Source organism: Leptopilina heterotoma, unplaced genomic scaffold, assembly GCF_015476425.1.
Source record: "Leptopilina heterotoma isolate Lh14 unplaced genomic scaffold, ASM1547642v1 Lhet_209, whole genome shotgun sequence".
NCBI classification, from domain to species: Eukaryota; Metazoa; Arthropoda; class Insecta; order Hymenoptera; family Figitidae; genus Leptopilina; species Leptopilina heterotoma.
This window is the reverse complement of record NW_025110924.1, coordinates 751049-763606: the sequence shown is the minus strand read 5'-3', so window position 1 is coordinate 763606 and position 12558 is coordinate 751049. Positions and strand designations below refer to the sequence as shown.

The window sequence follows — 12558 nt, the reverse complement described above, 5'->3', positions numbered from 1 at the left end:
CTTACAAAAATTTAAAAAAAAATGAATTTGGCAAGAGTTACAATTTCAATTTTTAAATATAATTGAATTTCAAAAGGTTTTAAATTGAAATTTTTGCGAATAAGTTTACTATTACAAAATATAAAAATAATAATTGAATTTTGGACAAATTTGCAGTTTCAATTTTTATAAATAATTGAATTTCAGAAGGTTTTGAATTGAAATTTTGTCGAATAATTTTTAATTGAATTGCAGACGAATTTGCAGTTTTCATTTTTCTAAATAATTGAATTTTAGAAGATTTTGAATTGAAATTTTGTTGAATTTTTCACTTACAAAAATTTTAAATAGGTAAATGAAATTGGGAATAGTTTCAGTTTCAATTTTTAAAAATAATTGAATTTCTGAAGATTTTGAATGGAAATTTTCACGAATAATTTTACTGTACAAATTCTAAAAATAATTAAATTTTGAAAGAATTTAGAGTTTTAATTTTTATAAATAATTAAATTTTTGAAAGTTTTGAATTTAAATTTAGAAGAATAATTTTACTTCACAAGTTTTAAAAGTAATTGCGCATTTTGGACGAATTTCCCGTTTCAATTTTCATAAATAATTGAATTTCTGAAGGTTTTTAATTGAAATTTTGTCGAATAATTTTATTGAAAAATTCTAAAAATAATTGAATTTCAGACGAATTTTTGGATTTCAATTTTCATAAATAATTGAATATCTGAAGGTTTTGAATTGAAATTTTTCAGTTTCAATTTTTATAAATAATTAAATTTTTCAAAGTATTGAATTCTTATTTTAGTGAATAATTTTATTTACAAATTCTTAAAAATAATTGAACTTTGAACGAATTTTCAATTTTAATTTTTATAAATATATTTGAATTTCAGAAGGTTTTGAATTGAAATTTTGACGAATAATTTTATTTACAAAGTCTAAAAATAATCGAATTTTGGACAAATTTTTAGTTTCAATTCTTAGAAATAATTGAATTGCAGAAAGTTTAGAATTGAAATTTTGTCGAATAATTTTATTTGCAAAGTCTAAAAATAATCGAATTTTGGACAAAATTTTAGTATCAATTTTTAGAAATAATTGAATTTCATTAAGGTTAGAATTGAAATTTTGTCGAATAATTTTATTTAAAAATTCTAAAAATAATTGAATTTCAAACGAATATTCCATTTCAATTTTCATAAATAATTGAATATCTGAAGGTTTTGAATTGAAATTTTGGCGAATAATTTTATTAACAAATTCTAAAAGTAATTAAATTTTGGACGAATTTTCAGTTTCAATTTTAAAAATTTTTTGAATTTCAGAATTAAAATTTCATATTTAAATTGAAAATTTGAAAAGTTCGAACAGATGTTAATAATTTTTTTTGCTGGAATTTTTAGTGATGAAGAAAAGGAGAGAAAGTAAAAAATTAAAATTAAATAAGAAAAAAAGAAATAAAATGTAAAAAAGATAAAAAAAAATAAAGAAAATATAAGATTAATTATTAATAAAAAAACAAAATTAATAATAAGTATAAAAAATATTAATAATAATTATAAAGATTAAAATCGATAGTAAATAAGGAACAACAAAAATTAAATTAATAATAATTAATTTATTATTAATAATTAACTAATAAGTAAATCCTTTTAGGCAACAAAAATTATACAACAACAATATAAGAGAAATTGGTTAATTTTTTTTTCAACATTTTTTTTCGCTCTGTTCAGGTCAATGGCATTTTTATCAAATATGGTAAAAATTGTAGTTCAGATCATTGATATTTGGAATGAATTTCATAAATTTTGTTTTCTATTTTTTTATTTTCTATACATTCAAAAATTGTTTTATTTATTTTCGCAGTTTTCGACAAATGTTAATATTAAACATACAGTAAAAAAATCGAATACTATCAACAAGAAGAAATGAATTAATTTCCTAAAAAAAAGCGACACATTATTTGAAATTAGAATATTTTTTTCTCCCCAAATCCATTAGCAATTGAAATATCCGAGTTCTTTGACCGCTAGGGACTGCTCAAGTGTTTCGAAGGTCGATTGACACCTTGTGTATCTGTCTGTCTGTCTGTGATGACATAACTGCCGAATAAAAGTCCAATGACTTTTGTGGGTCAATCGAAGAATTCCACGCGTGATTGTAGCGGTTATAGAGTAGAGAGAGACTAGAGAGAGAAAGAGAGAGAGAGAGATGGTAAATAGAAGTGGTGTTTGTATGGGGGTTGTCAGCAGAGGAAATAAGGGTAATGTAGGTCAGTAAATGAATAGCCCAGCACTTTCTCCGGACCGTTTGAAAACAGGCTCCGCCCGTAAAGTGACTGTACACACTGTATACACCGTCATACTCTTTGTGGATCTTCTCTCTCCCGGATCGGTTGTGCCTCCTCTTGAATTCTAACGGGAGATTCGAACGGTACTCGCTTATATATATACGTATGTATAAACGATCTTAGAGATGGAAATCGGACGGATCAAGGCCATGAATTGACGAAAGGCAGCTGCCCGTTTCAATTCCAAAAACGGAAACGCCTTTACTTCCCTAAATTATCCAAAAGGAATGTATTATAGTTGAGATTCTATTATTTAATTCCTCGAGAAAAAAAGGGTATTGGAACAATCGGAAATCGATTTCACCTCATCGTCTTCATATTTCTTATCGAGTTATTAAAATTTCGATTATTCCAATTTCTTACATTGAGATTCGAGTGATTTTTATTTCATCCCTTTTTTGATACTTGAGGAGCATTTTGCAACTTGAAATATTAAGACGTCCAGCATTCATTGCGAAGACTTGAAATATTGGGGTTAGTATAATTAAATAGAAAAAGAAAGGAAATAAGAGAAATTATATTTTTTAATGTAAAATTAATTTAAATTTAATGTAAACTAGCAAAAATTTACGCGCGGCTAACTTTTTTCACCACTTTTTAAAATAAAATTAGCAATTTTAAAAATAATACAACGTAAAAATTTTTAAATAAAAATCTATTTTCATAAAAATAAAATATGAATTGGAATATAGTTTTAATATTATTATAACTATAATAATCATATATTCTGACACAGGGAATTCAGGGAAAAGTCAGCGATTTTTATTAATTGTGTTGAAAAAAATTAAATTTTTAGAATTCATGAGAAAATTCTGAATTTTTGTGTTTTTTTTGTTTGTTTGCCTCATAAACTATAAAATTACCACGAATTCTAATACAAAACGTTCAATTTTTTTAATTTCTGACCAAAATTTCATTTTAAATAATTTTAAATATTGAACAACTATCATAAAATAAATAAATTATTTAATGAATAATTTTACAAATATCTCAAAGTTAATTAAATTTTAAAAAAGTTGGGTTTACAATTTTCATAAATAAATAAACTTCAAACGGTTTCAATTCGAAATTTAAGAAAATTTCAATTTTAAATGAATTTAATTAGAAATTTTAAAGAACTTAAATTTTTGTAAAAATTTTAATAATTCAAAATCTTCTAAAATAATGTCAAATTTATCAATATACACTTAATAAATTATTAAAAATAATGGATTTACAGAAGAATTTCAGTTAAAAACACTTTAAAAAAATTGAATTTTAAAGAAGTTATTTTCAAAAGTATAAAATTAAAATTTTTATCACAAAATTCAATTATGTTTAAAATTCACAAAAAAAATCTCGAAAAAATACCAATTATCATTATAAATAATAAAATTCTTCCTGAAAATTTCAATTATTTTCAAAAATTTTAATTAAAGTTTTGTAAAAATTTCAAATTATTTTTAAAAAATTTCCTTATCTTAAATATCTAAAAATTAATTTAATTTTAAAAGAGTTGCGTTTACAATTTTCATATCAATAACACAGGCCGACAAAATTTCATCAATTGCATGTTGCCTAAAATGTTATTGCTGATTCTTATAGGATTTTGTCCGTAGAATCCAAATTTGACCTTGAAAATATTGGATTGGCTCTAGTTTTCAAGCAACTTACGTTTCAATACGCAAAATACGCATTTTTGGCATTTTTTGAATAAATGTAAAACCAAATACCGAAACAGTAAATTTGTCCGCATAGGACCAAATTAAAGCTTAAATACTACATATAAATCTGCTACGAAATATAAAAATTAAAAATTTCGGACTAATTTTTAAAAATAGTTTACACCTTTATGATAAAAATGACAATTAAAAAAAAATTCTCCATATTGAATGCGCCATTTTGAATATTAAAATCTGAATACAGATTTCTAAGCAGCGACTACAAATACCCCCGGAGAGACTAATTTTTACTTAATTTGTCTTACCTGGTGAAAAGTAATGTTATTTTCAATACGTTTATGAAACAGCGTATGTTCCATTGGACATTAAAGGTTAAAGCGTATATAAATTAAATTTTTTGTTTTTGGATATTAAAGAGCAGTATTTAAGCTGTAATTTGGTCCTATGCGGACAGATTTACTGTTTCGATATTTGGTTTTACATTCATTCAAAATATGCCAAAAATGCGTAATTTGCGTATTGGAACGTAAATTGCTTGAAAAATAGAGCCAATCCAATATTTTCAAGGTCAAATTCGGATTCTACGGACAAAATCCTATAAGAATTGGCTTTCATTGGTTGGGCAACAAAATTTTGTTGGCCTGTGATAATTGAACTCCAAACAGTTTCAATTTGAAATTTTATAAAATTTAAATTTTAAATGAATTTAATTAGAAATTTTCAAGAACTTAGATATTTTGAAAAATTTTAATAATTCAAAATCTTTTAAAATTATGTTAAATTTGTCAAAATATTTAATTAATTATTAAAAATAATGGATTTTTAAAAGAAATTTAGTTAAAAACACTTTAAAAAAATTGAATTTTGAAGAAGTTACAAATAATTGCAGAAATTCAATTACTTTTAAAAGTAATAAAATTATCTTTATAAATAATAAAATTCCAACAAAAACATCTTTTATGCAAAAATTTCCGCCAAGTAAAAATTTTGGAAATGTCGAAATAATTAGTGAAATAAAAATTTACCAAGTAAAATTTGTAACGAATGTATTCAATTGTATTCAATTGTAACAAATGTAGAATTTAATTTAATTATTAACATAATCAGCTAATGAAATCCAATTGTTCGTCTTAATAAAAAATTTCTATTTGAAGCAATTTTAAGATCTTGGCGTCAATGCTTTCATTAATTATAAGTTAGAAACATTATTGACGCCAAGATCTTAAAATTGTTTCAAATAGAAATTTTTTATTAAGACGAACAATTGGATTTCATTAGCTGATTATGTTAATAATTAAATTAAATTCTACATTTGTTACAATTGAATACAATTGAATACATTCGTTACAAATTTTACTTGGTAAATTTTTATTTCACTAATTATTTCGACATTTCCAAAATTTTTACTTGGCGGAAATTTTTGCATCAAAGATGTTTTTGTTGGGATTGAAATACTTTTTGCATCATAATTAAATTCTAGGGTCTTTTATAAAACTGTTTAGTAGTTCAGGCTCTACATTTATCTAGATGTCAAATCCAATTTTTTAGAGAAAAATATAAATATTTCAATATTTGGATTTTTCTAAAAAAATAAAATTTTTTGATATTTAGACAAACGCAAAGACTAAACTTCTAAACGGATATGTAAATTATTCTAGATTATTGTTAATTGTGTTAAAATTTCGATATATATCGCAAGAAATTTAAATACACTTCGTATTTATTAAAATATTTTGATTTTTCTATAAAAAATTGAATTTTTCGACATTTAGACAAACGTAGAGATCAAATTACTTAACAGATTTGTTAAATATTCTAGAATATTATTGAGTGGAGTATAATCTTGATATATATTGCAGGAAATTTGAATAAATTAAAAAGTTTAGTCTCTACGTTTGTCTAAATATCAAAAAATTTTATTTTTTTTAGAAAAATCAAAATTTTTCAAAAAATACGAAGTGTATTAAAATTTCCTGAAATATATATCGAGATTTTACCCCAATCAATGATATTATAGAATATTTTGCACTTCCGTTTAGAAGTTTGCTCTCTGCGTTTGTCTAAATGTCAAAATATTCCATTTTTTTGAGAAAAATCCAAATTTTTCAAAAAATACGAAGTATATTAAAATTTCATGAAATGTATATCGAGATTTTAACCTAATTAATAATATTCTAAAATATTTTAGAAATCCATTTAGGAGTTTACGCTCCACGTTTGTCTAAATCTCAAAAAATCGCTATTTTTTTCGGTTTTCCTAGCTTAAATTCTATAAAAGTATTAAAAATATTCAAATAAACTTGACAGAATTCTTTCTTTTTTGATTCTTTATCCAACAAAAAAAGAATGAAGCAAATCGGTTAAGATTTACTAAAGTTATTCAATTTTATCGAAAAATAGTCGATATTTCGAGAATATATATTCGCGGTTTTTGTTTTTTACTTGGCGGCGATTCTCTACCGCGAATCTTGATTTTTCCTGAAAATTCAATTATTTTCAAAAATTTTAATAAAATTTTTGTCAAAATTTCAATTATTTTTAAAAATTTTCCTCATTTCAATAATTTTCAATATCTACTGTTTTAATAAAACCACCCAAAAGAAATAAATTATTTTTAAAAATTTTAATAAAATTCTTGTCAAAATTTCAATATTATTTTCAAAAATTTGCAATATTTACTGTTTTAATAAAACTACCTAAAAGGAATTAATTGTTTTCAAAAATTTTAATAAAATTCTTGTCAAAATTTCAATTATTTTCAAAAAATTTTAATAAAATTCTTGTCAAAATTTCAATTACTTTCAAAAATTTTCCTCATTTCAATAATTTTCAATTAATTTATAAATTCAATTATTTATACATTTTTTATAAGTTTTTCTGAATAATTGAATTATTTTTATAAATAATAAAATTATCGCAGAATTTCAATTATTTTTAATGCAATTTTAATTGAATTCCTTGAAAAATGTAACTATTCTTAAAAATTTTATTAAATTTCGTCAAAATTGATTGAAAAATGAATTTTAGTTAAAATTTTAGATAATAATTAAATATGAAAATAATTTTGAAAAAAATTACAGTAACAATATTCTTATAATATAAAATAATGATTTTAACACTCGATTCTATTTAATTATTATAAAACATGAAGTGATCGATTTCTTTATGTTTTATAACAATATTTTTAAAGTTGATTAATTTCAAAAAGGTTTGAATTTAAATCTTTTGAAGAATTTTAATTCCTATGGAAAAATAATAATAATTAAATATTGAAAATATTTAAAAAAGAAATTATTGTTTTCGAATAATTTTACAATGAAAGATATTCGTAAAAAAATTTAACAGAACACTTTTTTTTAATAAAAATTTTTTCCTTTATTTTCTAAAAATTCAAAAATTTTCCATTTCATTTTCAATTAAAATTTGTAATTGACAAATTTAATTTTTAAACATTTTTTTCCGTTTATTTTTGAAAAACTTTGAATTTTATTAAAAGAATTGTAATTTTAAAAAATAGAAATAATGTAAATTATTTTCTAATGAAAATTGAAAATTTTCTACAAAAATATTAAGATTGTAATTCTAGTCAGTTATGATTCAAATAAATTGTTGATCAGGTCAATTATAATTGTGATCAAATTTTATTCTGGTCAATTATGGTTCAAACAATTGTAGTTTAATTAAATTATAAATATAAGATGAATTGTAATTCTTGTCAATTTTAATATTAATCAGTTGTAATTCTTGTCAATTTTAATATTAATCAATTGTAATTCTTGTTAATTTTAAATTTTAATATTAATCAATTCTAAATTTAATCAATTGTAATTTTAATTAATTGTAGTTTAGGTCAATTTTAATTTCTGGAAAAGCCTTTTTGGTAAAACCAACTATTTCCAAAAATAGCTATTTTTTGCATAATATTTACTTCAGTTTATTTATTTCTAATTATTATAATGAGATTTGTATGTTTATTTAAATCACAGATTGGAAATTAATCAGTTGATTTAATATTTATTTAAACATTTTTTAAAAATTATTTTATAATTTAAAATATATTAAAACTAACTAAAGCTAATTTCTGATTTGATTATATATAATAAAGTAATTTATAATCTTATTATGTATAATAGGATTATAAATTACTTTTTTTGTTGTTGCTGTCTGGTTAATGAATTCTCGCAGAAGTTTAGTTTGAAATTCAGACGTGGAGATTGAAAAGTTGTGGCACGTTTGAATACACTTCTGCATTAGAGATTATTATCAACTATATATTCCAGTGAAGAACAGCTGGACGAATAACGTTAGACCGGATAGATCTTGTAACACACTTGATACATAATTTTCTTCTGCGATAAAAATTCCAGTCAAAAAGAAGAAAAAAAATTACTTTACAGTTATTTCGATTTGAATTATCATTATCATATATTTGGAAAAAGAATAATGTTCCGAACATGCCGCATTATATTTGCAAATAAAATGAATTTGTAAAAAAAAATTTATACGTTCATATAAAAATTAAAAAAAAAAAATTAATTTTAATTATAATTAATTAAATAAAATTCGATAAATTTTCTTACTATAAATTTTTAATTTTTAATAAATTTTTTACCGAAAAAAAGTTTATAATTTCCTTTCGAGGAGAAATATTTTTAATCGGACAAGTAAAAGTGGGTAAAAATAAATCGATAAATATAGAAAAGTGCAAAATGACAAGGAAAGTTTTCAGTAGAAAATGAGGAGTGAGGTAAGACTGCATCACTTTTAATGCTAAGTTATTACAAGTTTAAGTACTAGAAAGTTGATGTCTTGCTATTTACCAACACAAAGTATATATATTATTCTATCTCTTAAATATAGAAAATAGTTTTATTCTATTGTTTTTTTGAATTAGAGAACAAGAATTGATATTTCTCATTAAATCAAAAATATATTCAATTAGAAAAAGAAAATCGGACATTTTTCCGAAAAAATTAATTTCATAATTTTTTTCGAAGCAATAAACATAAATTGAACGATTTTCAACCTAATCTGTATAAATAAATATATAAATAAATACATTGTCAATACATTCAATATTATGAAATTATTAATATTTAATATTATTCAATTGAGAAATTATTAATAAAGAAATTAATAAAAAATAAATAATTAATTATTCAGTAATTAACTTTCTCTCACGAAAATTGTTTCAAAAATATAATTTTTGAAACAAGTTTCTGTAGCGAAAGTTATTTATTATTTAACTATTCAGCGAAAAGAATTAATTGAAAATTAGTAATTAATAATAATTAATATAGAAATAGTCAACACCAAAAGACATCGTTAAAAATGATAAATAATAATTAATAATTAATAAATAATAATGAGAATTCTTATTTCATAATTTGTATTTATCAAATTGTAAAGTCACAAATAAAGTTAATCACTTCGAAAACTTTTCCTCGGAAATGACAATAATATTCGTTTCGTCAAATGCATATAAGCCTTCAGTCTTTAATCTCGAAAGAAGATTTGCAAATCTTTTTTTCCAATTAAAAATTCAATCCTTATTGAATAATTCGATATTTATTATCCAGCTGTAAAAAAAATGACAATAGATAAGGAAAATTTTTTTTTATCAAAAAATAAATGAAATATTTTTATAATTTCCTATATAAAATATTAATTATGACAAATATGCACTGAAAAGAAAATTTAATTGATTCAAATAATACTTTTCTATTATATCAAATAAATATTTACTTGAATCAAATAATTCTTATTTATATCAAATAATTATAACAGATTAATTCTAAAAATTATTTTTTCTATGAATAATTAAATTTCTAAAATTTCTACACCGAAAAATTTGTTTAATTAATTAATTTTTGTTTTTTGAATTGTTTAATTCACTAATTTATTTAGATCAAATAAATTTTTTCACATTGTAGAAAATAATTGAAATAATTAAATTTTGAAAGAATTTAAGTTTTAATTTGTAAAAATAATTAAAGTTGAAAAATATCAAAATTTCTAGAAATTCAAGTAATTTTTTTTAAATTGAATTTTGAAAGAAATTTTTCAAAAATTATTAAATTAAAAATAATAATTGATTTAGAGATGAATTATTAGTTAAAAATTCTAAACTGAAAATAATTTTATTTACTCAAAAACCGATTAATTGTAAATAATTTTATTGGCTCGAAAAAACCGATTAATTGTCTATTAACGAATTAATATTTTACTTCAATCAACTGCTTTTTAACTAAAACAAATAAATTTTATTTGAATCAAAAAATTTAAATATTTGAAACAAGTGCCATATTTAATTAATTTAAATAAAATTTTATTTTGATTCAAGTAAACATTTATTAGATAATAAACAATCGGATATTTAAATAAAATAAATTTTTTTCACAATATGCAGTCAATTCGTAATAATTAAGCATTTGATAAATTTAATTTCTCAATAAATTGAATTTATTTTATTTTTTATTATTGTTATTATTATTATTAATTAATTATTTTTAATTAATTTTTAAATAAAGTTTTTGTCCGACAATAATTTATTTATACCGGTGTAAAAATTCGTCTCGAAATTTCTTTTTATCGACGAAACATAAATACATGTGTGTAATGATTATTGAAGGAGAAGTACAACTTGAATTTTTAAAAGTGAGTCAATTCAAAAACGGTTTTTGATCGTTGATTTCCTGAAGAGGGTTCATGTTGCGGTCACGGTGATGGATGACGATTAAAAAAAAAAAAAAAAAAAAAGTAAAAGAGTAAGGAGAGAGAAAGAAAAGAGAAAAAAAAGAAGTGTGACGACCGTCTTGAGCGTGCAGACTCGCGGAGAGAAAATCTAACGGTACAGAAACACGGCACACAGCTTTTAGTTCGCGCTGATATTACGTCCTCAAGTTTCGTAACTCCGTACCTCGTTTCATAACTGAAACTAGCGGTTCGCTCAAGAATAATATAATACGGTATTGTGCGACAAAAAATAAAAGAGAGGAACGAAAGAAATTTAACATTGCCCCAAAAAATTTTTCTTTGAATTTAATATAAATACGTGAGGTAGATGAGGATCAGGATTAAGGGCGTGCGAAAACATTTTGTTTTTTTTCCTTTCAGTAAAAAAATTGAAAAAGAAAAGGGGGAAGTAAATGTAGATTTTAAGATTATTTGTTGAATCTGATACTTATGACCTAAATCACAATTGATTGAAATAACAGGTTTGAAATAAAAAATTACCAATAATATAATAGAGTGACATTGAAATAGACCGAAACTACAATTGATTTAAAAGATAAAAGACTTAATTTATAACAGATTTGTATTAAAATTGACCTAAACTACAATTGATTCAAAGTATCAAACGGTCCAACATACAACAAATCGAAATTAAAATTGACCTAAACTACATTTTTACATACCACAAATATCCATAAGATTGTAGTTTAGGTCAATTTTAATATTAACTTGTTGTAAGTTGGACCGTTTGATTCTTTGAATCAATTGTAGTTTAAGTCAATTTTTGACCTGTAAGTTAGGTCACTAACAGTTTAGATGAATTGTAGTTTTGATAACTCTTAATTTCATTTGTTGTAAGTTAGGCTACTTTCATCGCATGTAGTTTAAGTCAATTAAAATATTATTTTTTATAAGTTTAGCCATTTGATAGATAACAATAATTGTAGTTTAGGTCAATTTCCATGTTAATCTGCTATAATTAAGGTTTATTTTTGGTTTTAATTGAATGTAGTTTTGTGCCAATTTTAATAACAATTCGTTTAGTCACTAACAGTTTCCATTCACTGTAGTTTAGGTCAATTTTATCTATAATAAATTGTAAGTTTGTCCACTAACAGTTTCTTTTCACTGTAGTTTAGGTCAATGTTATTTGTAACAAATTGTAAGTTTAGTCCCTAACAATTACCATCGATTGTAGTTTAAGTAATTTTTAGTTTCAATAAATTGTAGTTCAAGTCACTAGTAATTTCAATCCTTAATAATTACAGGCGCAGGTAATTTAAATTTCAGGATAAATTAAAATTTGGAATAATTGATGAACTGTAGTTTAAATTGACTCTAGTTCGGGTCAATTGTAATTTTGATCACTTGTCAATATTCTCAAACGTAATTTAGGTCAATAATATTTTGAAGCAGTTTTACTTTAGGTTAATTATAATTTCTATCAATTAAACATTTCGTTCATTATTGTTTAAAATAATTGTATTTTAGATCAATTACAATTTGAGTGAATTATATTTTTGGTCAACTGTGGTTCAAACTAATTGTAATTTAGGTCAATTATAATATGAATCAATCTCAATTCTGGTCAATTATTATTCAAATCAATTGTAATTTTGGTCAATTATGATTCAAATGAATTGTAGTTCAGGTCAAATTGTAATTCTAGCCAATTATGATTCAAATAAATTGTAGTTCAGGTCAATTATAATTTAAAAAATTATAGTTTAGGTCAATTATAATTAGGATTAAATTTGGTTCTGGTCAATTATTATTCAAAATTTATTGTAGTTCAGGTCAATTATAATTTGGATCAATTGTAAT

General features: G+C 22.1%; 1 protein-coding gene across 9 annotated transcripts in view; it reads left to right on the top strand.

Annotated features, from left to right (window-relative positions):
* LOC122501406 (caveolin-3-like) overlaps positions 1-12558 on the top strand; it is a 278146-nt gene that overhangs the window by 164818 nt on the left and 100770 nt on the right. The window contains exon 1 of one of the 9 annotated variants that reach the window (XM_043610842.1): positions 8690-8746. The exons of the other annotated variants lie outside the window; for them this stretch is intronic. The gene's annotated coding sequence lies outside the window, so the exon portion shown is untranslated. Of the gene's footprint in view, positions 1-8689; positions 8747-12558 lie in introns of those variants that run through there. 9 annotated transcript variants of the gene reach the window in all.